Source organism: Ursus americanus, chromosome 1 (assembly GCF_024610735.1).
Source record: "Ursus americanus isolate L20-20 chromosome 1, mUrsAme1.1.p, whole genome shotgun sequence".
Lineage (NCBI taxonomy): Eukaryota > Metazoa > Chordata > Mammalia > Carnivora > Ursidae > Ursus > Ursus americanus.
Window position 1 is genome coordinate 82,659,428 of NC_142127.1, and position 12,600 is coordinate 82,672,027.

A 12,600-nucleotide genomic window follows, 5' to 3' on the forward strand; every position below is an offset into this window, starting at 1 on the left:
AATCTTGTTTATAGTTTGGTAGCAAAACCAAAGAGGAATAAAATCAGCTCAGTTGTTTACTCTCACACCTATTTTTAATTGCCAGTGAATCAGTTAATAAAGTGTTAAAAAAGAAAGTTGAGAAGGTGTGAGGAACAGTCAAGGCTACGGCGTGACTCAAGATTAACGTGATAAGTTTCATTCCGTAGTCAGCGGTGACTCCAACTAAAATCTATTAAGGCCGCCAGTGACTTATCAACATGACACAAAAAGGCTATTTCTCTCTCTTTCCTTGTGGTTCTAGTACTCACTGGACTGCAAGTATATGTCAGCACGGAGGCTGCGGTTGGCTTTGATTTCCAGAAGCTGATTAATGATGGTCGTCCTAAGTAAGCAGAAGTTACCAATAAAATTGACTCTAATGGGTGCTTGGGGTGTTGTTATTACACAGCTGCAGACTATAAGCTAAGAGGAACAGCTGATGTACATCTTGAGATCAAGATAAGAGGTGGTGCTTGGAGCTATAGTTTAGTAGAAATTGCAGAGTATTTATAGTACTTATTGTATTTGTGGTGCATCAGTTGAATTGGCAAGAGTAGAGCTTGGAGAGAGCTATGGAGCTACTGCTCAAAAGCATGTCGAGTAGCAACTGAAAACTGCTAAGTCCGGCTCGTCTTCGAATACGCCTGTGCCGGTCATTGATGTGGACGTCCTCTCCAGTCAGAGCATCTGCTCACAGGTTTCATCTGCTTAATTTCTGTCATTTGTTTTTATCCTTTCGGATAAATTCCCCAAACCTTACATGACAAGTCTTCCCATTATTTCTTCCTTGGTTCCAGCCCTCTCATCAGGGGTCCACCCTTCCTGGATATCATTTTTCTTTGAAGTATCTGACTCATTCTTGCTTCAAATTTTTCATGCCTGCTGCTCCCTTCACGACAAGTACTCTCCCTTTCCCTTATTGATCCTACTCATTGTTCATCTCAAAATAAATGCCTTTTCTCTGAGGGGTCCTTTCCTTATCCTCAGAGTAAAATTAGTCTCCCTGCGACATGCTCTTAGAACTTCTTATACCTCCTATGGGCCATGACACTTACAATGCTGACCAGGAAGTATTTCTTTTCTAGCTTCTCTGCTAGACCGAAAGCTCCATGAGAGCATGTGTCCTCAGCGGCTAGTCCGGTACTGGGCACTCAGCCGCCTCCTTTGTATCTATTCCTCAGATGGAGGGATGAGGAGCAGGAGTCTGGGGCCGGAAGCAGCCGGCCACCCGTTGAATGTGCAATGTCACCATGGGCCAGGTACTTAATCTCACTAACCTTATTTTCTTTCCATGTGAAGACAAATGATATCTTCCTTGCACAGTTTCCTGAGAATTAAATTAAATGAGATCATGCATATCAGTCTGTAGGAATGGCATGGAACCTGTGGTTGGTGAAGCACAGAGAACTTGGATGTGGCCTTTGCATGATATGGAGCTCATTATCTTCCTGCATTTTTACTTCTTTTTTTTTTTTAAGATTTATTTATTTATTTGAGAGAGAAAGAGAGACCGTGGGAGGGTAGGGCAGAGGGAGAGAGAATCTCAAGCAGAATCTGCACTAAGCGTGGAGCTCGATTTCATGACCCTGAGATCAGGACCTGAGCTGAAACCAAAAGTCGACGCTCAACCGACTGCAACACCCAGGTGCCCCTTTCCTTCTTTTCTTAATGAAAAATGTATTGTACATGTCCCAGAGTAATGAGAAACATATTTCACAATATACATAACTAATTTAATCCTTTTTTGACAGTGGTGGCTCATGTCTGATTTTTTTTTCCCCCTCTGGGTCATCAGCCATTATGTTGGGTAATTGAGGGTCATAAGCTTACACCTAATTCCTCCTACGGTCATATGTGGACATTGCTGCCACATAGTAGACACTTCATAAAGGTTAGGTCTCTTGTTTCATCCTTGTGTGATAGAAAATATCCTTGTCTGCTTATTTATTCTCTTTCTTTCAAGAGATTAACAGTATTAGGAAGATTGTAAAAGACAAAAAAGAAGTTTCAAAGCCTTTAATCTTTTTTTTTTTTTTTTTTAAATTTTGAGTAGGCTCTGGCTCGAATTCACAACCCTGAGATTAAGAGTCATATGTTCTGGGGCACCTGGGTAGCGCAGTCATTAAAGCGTCTGCCTTCGGCTCAGGGCGTGATCCCGGCGTTATGGGATTGAGCCCCACATTGGGCTCCTCCGCTGGGAGCCTGCTTCTTCCTCTCCCTCTCCCCTGCTGTGTTCCCTCTCTCGCTGGCTGTCTCTCTGTCACATAAATAAGTAAAATTAAAAAAAAAAAAAGAGTCATATGTTCTACTGACTGAGCCAGCCAGGCGCCCCAGAAGTTTCAAAAACTTTAAAAATTAGCTTTTAATGAAGAACAGTTAGCATGTTGCAAAAACTGCAAAAATGCAATAGTACAATAGGGTCACCACTTGGATTTCGTTGAGACTCCACTTTTTTAAATGACTTACTATTTTTATCTAGGTAGTGTTACTGTTAATAACAGCTGGAGCCAAGATTTATTGAGCCAGCTACTGTACTAAACACTTTCCATGTATTAATCTTTGCAACAACATTTTGGGACAGATACTCTTAATATCTTCATTTTAGTTAACAAGGCACAAGAGAAAGGTAACATGGCTTGGCTAACGTAAGTCACACCATCATTTGGCATGACGGCACTGGCGTTCAAACTCTTAACTACTTGGCCATTCAACAAGACACCGGAAGTACGTTTCTCACGTTTTAGAGTTATTAAGAGCCACCTGGGAAGCATTTTTTTAGCATACATTTTCCCTGGACCTGCTACCATAGATTCTGATTTAGTAGCCGGGGTTGGGACTTAAAAAACTATTTTTAACCCATGATTCTTTTTTTTTTTTTTTTTAATATTTTATTTATTTATTTGACAGAGATAGAGACAGCCAGCGAGAGAGGGAACACAAGCAGGGGGAGTGGGAGAGGAAGAAGCAGGCTCACAGAGGAGGAGCCTGATGTGGGGCTCGATCCCGGAACACCGGGATCACGCCCTGAGCCGAAGGCAGGCGCTTTAACCGCTGTGCCACCCAGGCGCCCCTTAACCCATGATTCTAATGGATTAAATGCAGATGTTCCACAGATCATTTTGAGAAGCCTGGGATCTATATATATCCTTGAAGAAAAGTCAATTAATTCTTTGAGTTCTTTTATAAGATAAAATGTAGGACTGAAATTCTAAAGTCGACTCCTAGGAGGAAAAATAATTTCTGTATGCAAAACCATTTCTATCTTGATGCAATCCAAACCAATATTAGTCAGTTTAACTATTACTACATTCAAAAAAAAGGGTTTCAGAATAAATGATCATCATATGTGTGCTGAGCGTAAGACCGTCCTCAGATTCTAGGAATCGAAGCTCTTCCGCGTGGTGCACTGTGATGTGGGTTCCTCAAACAAACTGGGCCTTCATCCATGTACCCAATTCGTTGCACAAAGCTCTTTCCGATTTCTCTTCTGGGTTGCAAGCAAGAGAGAACTGGCAAAGAAAACCTGATAAAATGTATTTGGTTAATTCAGGTGAAGGAAATCCAGGGCCTCCTATAAAATAAGCCTGTTGTCTTATTATTATAATAATTCCCTCTGCTCCACTCTGAGAAAATAGAATGGGTCTGGAATGACTTGTTTGTGGTTGATTGTGCCATATCCCAGTATACTGTTTCCTTTTTTAACCTCTTTTTCGTGTTCCTCACTAAAAATTACATCTCCAGTCAGACAAAAATATAGCACCTGTCTTGACTTCAGGCTTTCCTTTGCCAAGTTGTGCTCAGTGAATCCAAGATCAGATTCTCCTGAGGCCAAGCAGGGTCATCAGCCTGCCCAGACTGACCCAATTAAGTTTAATTAGTTGTTTCTTTATCTTTAAATTTCCTAGCCAGCTGGATTTTATGGTTTTTATTAAACAACGAAGAAGAGCTGAATCTTTGGAATTAGTTGGCCTCTCAGGTGTTTTCTGTTGGTAATAAAACTCCAGGAAATCTTCAAGTCTCCATAAGGAAGTCAAACGATACTAAAAAACAATTTGGCTGCTCTTCTCTCTGGCTCTCTCTTTGAAACCGAAAGTGTTCCTGTCTCCGCTTGAACAAATATCAATCTCCTCTATCATTCTTTGCCGAGACCGTGTCTCGCTGGCGAACCCTCCACCGTGGCAGTCTTGAGTCTCCCCATTCCTCAACTGTGCCCTTGCAACTTCTTCTGGTAGTTGGAATTCAGGTGGGTGAGCTCCAATACAGGCAGTAAAGGGGATTTCAAGGAAGTCGTGAAATGTCTAGAATGAAAGCCAAGTTAAAGTAAGCCAAGGGGTGGATTAGATGCGGAATAGGACTCCCAGGAAGTACTTGCCTTGGAGACAACAAATGGGAATAGTTATTAATAATGGTGAACAATGAAGGTTAAGGACGTGGCAGTGTTGAGCAAATTTCATATCGTGCTGTTTTGTGACCAGTCATTTTATATAGATGTTACCGATACTAGGTGCCAGGGTACCTGGAAAAGTGTTTAATTTTTAATTTTCTCAGTTCGTACAGCAGTACTCTGAGTTAGTTCTCATGCCCTTCTCATTGGTAGACCCCTAGTCGCTTATTACTATCTTAGGATAGCTATGATTCCCTCTCTTTAGTGTTCTGCCTTTCTTGCCATTTTTCTTGTTTTCCCTCTCTGTCTTGTCCCATTCTCTCTTCTCTCCTTTCTCTCTTCCTCTCACCCCTTCTAGTCCTCCTCCCCTGGGTCCCTTGCCCTCCCCCTTCCCCGTATTTCACTCCATGCTTTTCAGACTCTTCTGTACATTGTAATCAATGGGGGAGCTTGTGAAAAAACAGCGGTGGCTGGCCTCTACCCAGAGCGTAGGGTTCAGTGGATTTGGGGCGGGGCCTGTGAATTCACATTTCTAACAGGTTCCCAGGTGAGGCCACTGCTTCTGCTCCAGGGACCACACTTTTAGAACTACTTTAACTGACATGATGACCCGGTCTCTGCTTTCAAAGTTAAATCAGCACAACTCTTGATCAATCTTGGAATTTATTTGTAAAATTGCTAGTATTGTCCTAGGCAATCTTTATTGTCATTCCATGTAATGAAAATTGGGGTTACAAATACTTAAAAATGAATATTTGATAGCTTTTCTGATGCAATATTATAATATTAATACCATCAATCAGAATTACTTTCAAAACGGGAAGCACTCAAGCTCCTAAATTGGGGTACTCCCTGAGCTGTGTGTAATGCTGCCGCGCTGAGTTGTAGAGGCAAGAAAATTAGAAAAGCATAAACGATTGCAAAATTTTTCACCTGATTTAAACAACTTATAATTTTATGTCCAAGGTAATTGCTTTTCAAGACTGTTTTTCTTTGCTTCTGCTTTCTCTTGCACTATTAAACCATTGCCCCCTGATACATATTAAATGTGATTTAGTTACCCTATCTTTAGGAAGAGATGCTAAAACTGAAAAGGGCTACTTTCCTGATTGCTAGGAGGGAACCAGCTGTTGCCAGAAGGCAGGGCTACGCTGGAGACAGAATAAGGGTTAAGGCCAGAGGGACATAGAATGGAATTGCTGAAAACGGTTTTCGACCCTAAATTTGAAAATCAAGTTTTCAGCAGCATTTGATTACTCCTTCTTCCTAGAAACGTATTCTCACCTATTTCTTTCCGATGTTCCTTGGATATCATTGGCAGCTCTTCCTTCTCTGTTTCCTTTGCTAGATCCTTCTTTCCAACCTCTGAATGTTGAAGCTCCTGTGTCCTGAGACTTCTTTTCTTTTTATACTCTTTCCATGTGTGATCTCACATAGCTGAATACCTTGAAATGATGTATGTATGCTAATGCATTCTAAATTTATATCTTCAGTTCTCACCGTTCCTCTTAATCCAGACTTCGATGTCCAACTGCCTACATGGTATCTCTATTTGAATGTCTAATTATCATCTTTATCATATGGTGGTTATGAATGAGGTCTTTGTTTTCTCCTAGAAACTGTTTCTCTTCCTGTCTTCTCCAGCCCAATAAGTTCTATCTCCATTTCCCCCGTTGCTCAGGCCAAAAATGTTGGTGTCATTCTAGCTTCCTCTCCTTTACTTGTCTAATCCGTTAACCAAACTTGTTAGCTCTTTCTTCAAAATGTTTCTTGCCACATTCACCCTTGTCCAAGCAACATTGTTTCTCCAGTAATATTCTGGAAATATCCTCCTGATTTATCTGCTTTAGCCCTTACCTCTCTAGAGCCTTTCTTCACAGGCCATCCAGGGTGATTTTATAAAGCATAAATTTTATCAAGTCATGTTTTTGTTTAAATCCTCTGTTATGCCCCTTCACATGCTAGGCCCTCAGTTGTATTCATTACAATGGCCGTAAAAGGTCTCATTTCTTGGTGCTCTGATTCAACCTTGCTTTGTCACTCGCTTGGGACTATGGATCTCTGCATACACCATACCAATGTTTTCTCTATGCCCTCTAGACTGGGTGTCTGTGTTGGGAATATTCTTTATGCCTATTTTACCTCCTGCCTTTAACATGTCTCTCTTCTATCAGGTCTTCCTAGATACTACTACGTCCTTCCTTTACGTGTTTGGTTAGCGAACTGTCTTTGCTTCCCACATGCCCTTTGCATGTCTTTATCACCTCATTTAACACAAATAACAATCAATTGCCCATTTCTATGTATGTATGCTTTACTAGGCAGTGGGTTTCTTGAGAGTAGGAATGGGCTTAATCCTCCTAGCTCCAAAGCCAAAGTCATTGTCACGTGAGTAGTAACAAATGTGCAATGCATGTTAATTGAAGAAATGAATGAACGAAGGGGTTGAACTTCAGTTTGGGAAAGGAAGTTGGTAATTTTCCCCTTGAGGTTGTACCAAAGAGGAGAAGAATAGTAGTAGATAGAACAGGTTCGAGCACATGCTAGTATTAGAATGGTCCAAGAAGTTGGAGGTTTCACATGATAGACTTTTTTTTTCCTTTTTCTGTTATCACTTAGTAAGAACATCTACAAAAACTGGGAAGGTTGTAAGTAGATAGGATGCCTGAAATGACCAGTGTTTGGGAATAGCTATTTTATAAAGTGGTTCATTAGTTAGATTTCTTATGGGAATAAGTGACAAAATCTCAACTCAAAGTACTTTAATCCTAACACCCCCCTCGTCCCACCACAAATGGGAGCTGAAAAGAGCTGCTAAGTCTGTGGTCATATCAGTGTCAGAAACTCACATGATGTAGGGTATTTTTCAGTTTCTTCTACTCCCCTTTTCCTCCTGTCTTTTTGTTTTCCTCTGTGGTCTATCCTCCTTACCATAGAAAGTCTTTCCATGTGGGAGACGTCAAGAGGCTGTGACTGTTTTATACTTGCATCATTCAGGCTAACAACCCCACAGGAAGCAGACTTATGTACAAAAGTCTCTGTGAAGGACCCTGGTTGATCCAGCTTGGATTTTATGCTCATCGCTAGGCCCACCACCATTTGGGGGATGGGGCTGATTCAGACTTTAGTGGTTGTAGTAGATGTCTGTCATTTTAGAATGATCTGACATTCATTGTTTTAGTAATAGGATCCCAAATTTTGGAGGTGTGCATGTGTGGGGGGATTACTTGTCTTCTTACTGTATACAGCTTGGTGTAATTTTCTCCAAGGTGTCCTGGCCCTTCTAATGAGACTAAGCCAGGTCCACAGGACTTTTCTCTCTGGGATTTGAATGTTGATTTGAGTGACATAAAGACAGAACATAGTTGGAGCTCATTCTTTTGTAAAGAGACCGTGGAGAGCTGCCTGCTCGGTGAGCTGCAGAAAAGCTCTGGTTCCTGCCAATTTCTAAGCTAGATATTTTCTTAGCTTTTCATTTGATTTTAGGAGCCTTCTGATATACTCTTGTTTCCACAGTTTTCTTCATGTAGCCAGGGTTGTGTTTTGTTACTTGTACCCAAACAATGTGTGTGTGTGTGTGTGTATACACACACACACACACACACACACACACACAGAGTGATGGAAACTACTGGATTATGTAGCTATGTTTGACCTCTCTACCAAACTCTGGAGAAAAACCTCTGAGATAAATTAGTAAATCTGATCTGAGGGGGGAAAAAGCCACATCTTATTCTCTTCTATAACTTTTCCCCACTGCTAAGTACAAAATTCTCTAGATGCTAAAGAATGGAAGAATGCATCACTCTAAGGTCCTTATGTCTATTTCTAAGTGACACTTGGTCTTTTTTCTTAATCTCCATGAAATTTTGTTTCAAGTTTCAGTTCTATCTCAATTCTTTTTATCTTTTTTTTTTCCTGTTACAATCATGATATGGAGGGAACAGTATCTGTTAGCTATTACTGAAGTGCGATGTGAAATGCTTAATGAGTTACCATTTCCTCAAGCTCAAATAATTCAGTAAATGAAGCGGGATGATCAGTCTAGTCTGTCTAACTTAATTAAATTTAATTAGTGCTTTTGTTTTTAATTTTTCTCATTCAGGTGGATTTTGCAATTACAAGCACTGGCTTACTATTGGTTGCATCTCAACTACAGCCCACAAATTATTGAAAAGTAGGGGGGGAAGTAAAATAAGTCATCAGGTAGTCTTTATGATAGAAGAAATGTTCAATTTTGGATTTTCTGAAGTAAAATACATTCATCAAGTAATTTTTGTGTGAAGAATGTGGAAGCTCAGCAGTGTAGTCAGGTCAGGAGAGGATGTTTAAAAGAAATGTAAAATTGTGGTCTTTATCCTTGTAGAAACTTGCGGTCCAGTCTCGTGAAAGAGCGTAAGAATTAAATGTTGGTAGGAATTGAGCACTCTCACCTCGTCTGAATTAAAACATGGTTTAGTCATGTCCAGCCAGGCACTTTGCTTGGCTTTTCCTTTTCCTCCCCACTCCCTTCTTTCTGACCTTCTGTATATTTTTGTTGTTTCTTTGTTCTTTTGTTTGTTTTTAACCTTTGACTGACACATTGACTTGAAAGTCTATTCATACCCCCAACCCCCTCTCCATGTCACAGACCATAGTCATGGCTTTCTTGGAAATCTTAGAAGGATCTACTGACCTTAGGGTGTGTGTTGGCATCAAGAGAGTATGTGATAGCATTTCAAAGCATAATTCAAAGGAGTAAACGTGCACAAGTTTATTTAGAACAAATCTCTCTATATATCATGTAAGATCATTCATAATAATCTTCTCACGATTTTTAAAAAATTTTTTATTATGTTATGTTAGTCACCATACAGTACATCATTAGTTTTTGATGTAGTGTTCCACGATTCATTGTTTGCATATAACACCCAGTGCTCCGTGCAATACATGCCCTCCTTAATACCCCTCACCGGGCTAGCCCATCCCCCCACCCCCGCCCCTCTGAAACCCTCAGTTTAATCTTCTCATGATTTAACATTCTGATTATCATCACAGCACCCATTCCAGCGTGAGCAGTGAGGTCCCTGGCACAGAAGATAAGAAAAGTCAAAAGAGCAAGTCAACAAAATGCAAACTTTGTCTTCATTTCAGAGCTATTTCTCATGGGTTCTTTTCTAGGTGTCTTATACTTCCTCATGAGCCCTTCAAATTCTCAGGCACATCAGCCAACCAGGATGTGACAGTCCTCTGTCGATTTAGGTGTCCCTGACAGGGTGCTGCTCGACGGCATACTGTTCTCTCAAGGTGCAGAAGCAGTTGATAGGATAGATGTAAGAATTCTTGATCAATATGAATTATCTTACCAGTAACCCTATCTAATGAGGCAATGAATTGATTCATGCTCCCAGAAGTTTCTCAAGTGTCACCCTGGGGAGCAGCCCCAACACCTGTGGCATTTACCTGTACCCTGTAGCACGGAGTACAATAATGTCTATTAAATCATTCCAACTCGAGCTATATGATAGGCTAATCATAAAGCCTATAAAAATACTGGAATAAAATAGAAGTTTTCACTGGATATCTTTTAAACAAAGGTGGTGGAGATTCATAACATATTAGTAAGGTGAGTTAATTGATATGGAATTATACACGGTGGTAAAAGTTTCATTTTTGGTTGTGGAAAAGATAATTAATGATCCCCAGTATTAATTGTCTTTTTCTTCCTTTCTGTAATAGAATTCTGTAAGTTTTAGCTGGTGTATGGCCGTGTGGCTAAAGACTGTACTGCCTAGCCTTCTTTGGCGGTTAGTCATGGCCTATCATATGTAGAATGAATATTCTGGTAGGGAGTGGGGGTGAGATAGGGAATGAATGGAAGTGATATGTGCAATTTCTCTTCCTCCTCCTCCCCCTGCTTCTAGCTTCTTGCTCTCTATTCCTTTTAACCCTTCCACACCAGCTAGGAAATGGTGGCAAAAAAATAAACTGCCTTGGGTCTAGAGTTGAAAGCCAAGTGCTGAGAGTGGCAGGACCACCCACCAGATTTGTACTAATCACCTAATCACATTTGGTTTGTTATGTGTGAGAAAAATAAACTTCCATTTTGTCGAGAGGGTAGATTTTTTTTTTTTTTTACTTTTATTGTTGTAGCACTTAACCTGAACCTTAAGTGACATACAAAGCCAAAAATGGTAAAGCAGAATTGAAATGCTAATTGCTTTCCTTTATCCTTCCATCTGGGTATGGGTATAGCTCAACCCAGTTCTGTTTGTATAGCCTTCTTTCAAGCCTCCTTGAAGAATGGACTCTTGGATAACGGACCCATACATTCCCTATTTCTCTGATCTGTTTACAATATAACAAATGAAGTCATGTCATCAAACTGCTACTCTCTGAGCTATGGCCACTTACGTCTAGTTTGGTTATCTGACTTATGCAAACGGATCAAATTTCCTTTTCTGGGAATTAGGAATTCTGACAAGAGAGAGGCAGAGGCTGGCGGCTGAATTATGTTACTGGCAGTAAACCAGATGAAATCAGAAGCTCCTATACTGAAGTCCCCTGAGCGCTACTTCATCACGCTTTTCTTGAGGTCTGATTGTTATGTCTCCCTTGCCTTCAGTAATCTATCCTGTATCCTTAGAATCATGTGTTTGTTTTTTAAATAAAAATTTTAATTTGGAATAGTTTAAAATACAAAGTACAGAGAGTTATTGCATACCTCATACCCATTTTGCCCAGTTATTAATAATGATACATTTATTACATTGCTATTAACTAAAGTCAACAGTTTATTCACATTCCCTTAGTTTTTAACTAAGGTGCTTTTTCTGTTCCAGAATCTCCTCCAGGATATCCTATTACATTTGATTGTCATGTCTTTTTAGGCTCCTCCTGGCTTTTTCTCAGACTCTTTGTTTTTGATGACCTTGACTGTTTGGGGGAGTACTAATCCAGTATTTCTTAGAATGTCTCACACTTCTGCTGTCCTATTTTCACCATCATTAAACTGATTTTATGCATTTTTTACAGCAAGACTAGAGAGGTAAAAATGCCATTTTATCACCCCATATGAAGGGTACATGCCATCAGTAATGTGCCATTTTTTCACATTGTATCAAGGGTGCATATTGCTAATATTGACCTTAATCACCTGGCCGAGGTAATGTTTGTCAGCTTTCTCAACTATAAGATTACTCTTCCCCTCCCTCCTTTCTATACTATCATCTTTAGAAAGAAGTCACTATGCATAGCCCACACTTAAAGAATAGGACATTCTACCTCTTTTAGGACTGAGTATGTACATAAATGATTTGGGATTCTTCTGCATGGGGTATTTTTCTGTTCTCTCTCATTTATCTATTCATCAATTATTCATGTAATGTGGCCCCATGGATATTTATTTTACATGTAGTTTGTAATCCAATATAACTTATTTATTTAGGTGTTCCAATTGTTCCAGATATGATCAATAGGAGCTCTTTCAGTTGGCCTCTGTGTCCTTTTGACAAAACCTTATTGTAGTGTTTTCAGTTTTTATTTATTTTTATATTTATTTATTTATTTATTTATTTATTTATTTATTTATTTAATGCTTTTTGTACTTTCTGGTACTACAAGATGTTTCAGGGTCATGTTGCATATTTCCTGCCCCAGTCCACGAATCAGCTATTTCTCTAAGGAAACCTAGTTCCTTTTTGGGGGGAATAGAAACCAAGATCTGGGTACTAGATGTGCACATTACTGATGGGGTATCACTGCTTCCAGGCCCTCTCAGCTGTCAGAACAAGGAAGCATATGTATATACTAGCCTGTGTACATGCGCGTTTCTACAAATATTTCTGTATGAAACCATCTGTATCGGTATTAAGCAGAATATGAGTTTATACTGATGTGTCCACCTCTAGATGCATTACCACATGGATCATCCTATCGTCTTTGCTTTGATTACCTATAATGTTGTATTCTAATAGTTAAAAATCTGGCTCTCCCATCTGCCATCCATTTACTTAATTGTTCAATTTCATTGCAAATGCATTTTAATACCAGAATGGTTAACCTGTATCCCCAATGGGAAATAATTTTATAAACTAGAGTGCAGTCCTTATGTACAGTTTGTTTTGCCTTTAGTCTTATAGACTGCTCATTTCCGAAGTTACTTGGGTCACCACCGTTTCCCCCAGTCATTTCAGTGAGGTGGTTTAAGGTATTTA

General features: G+C 39.8%; 1 long non-coding RNA gene across 1 annotated transcript in view; it reads left to right on the forward strand.

The window, feature by feature from the left end:
- The first annotated feature begins 4,140 nt into the window (after nucleotides 1-4,140).
- LOC123798053 (uncharacterized) overlaps nucleotides 4,141-12,600 on the forward strand; it is a 70,174-nt gene continuing 61,714 nt past the window's right edge. Inside the window, exon 1 of the long non-coding RNA XR_006781164.2 lies at nucleotides 4,141-4,264. This is a non-coding gene — a long non-coding RNA (uncharacterized LOC123798053). The remainder of the gene's footprint in view (nucleotides 4,265-12,600) is intronic.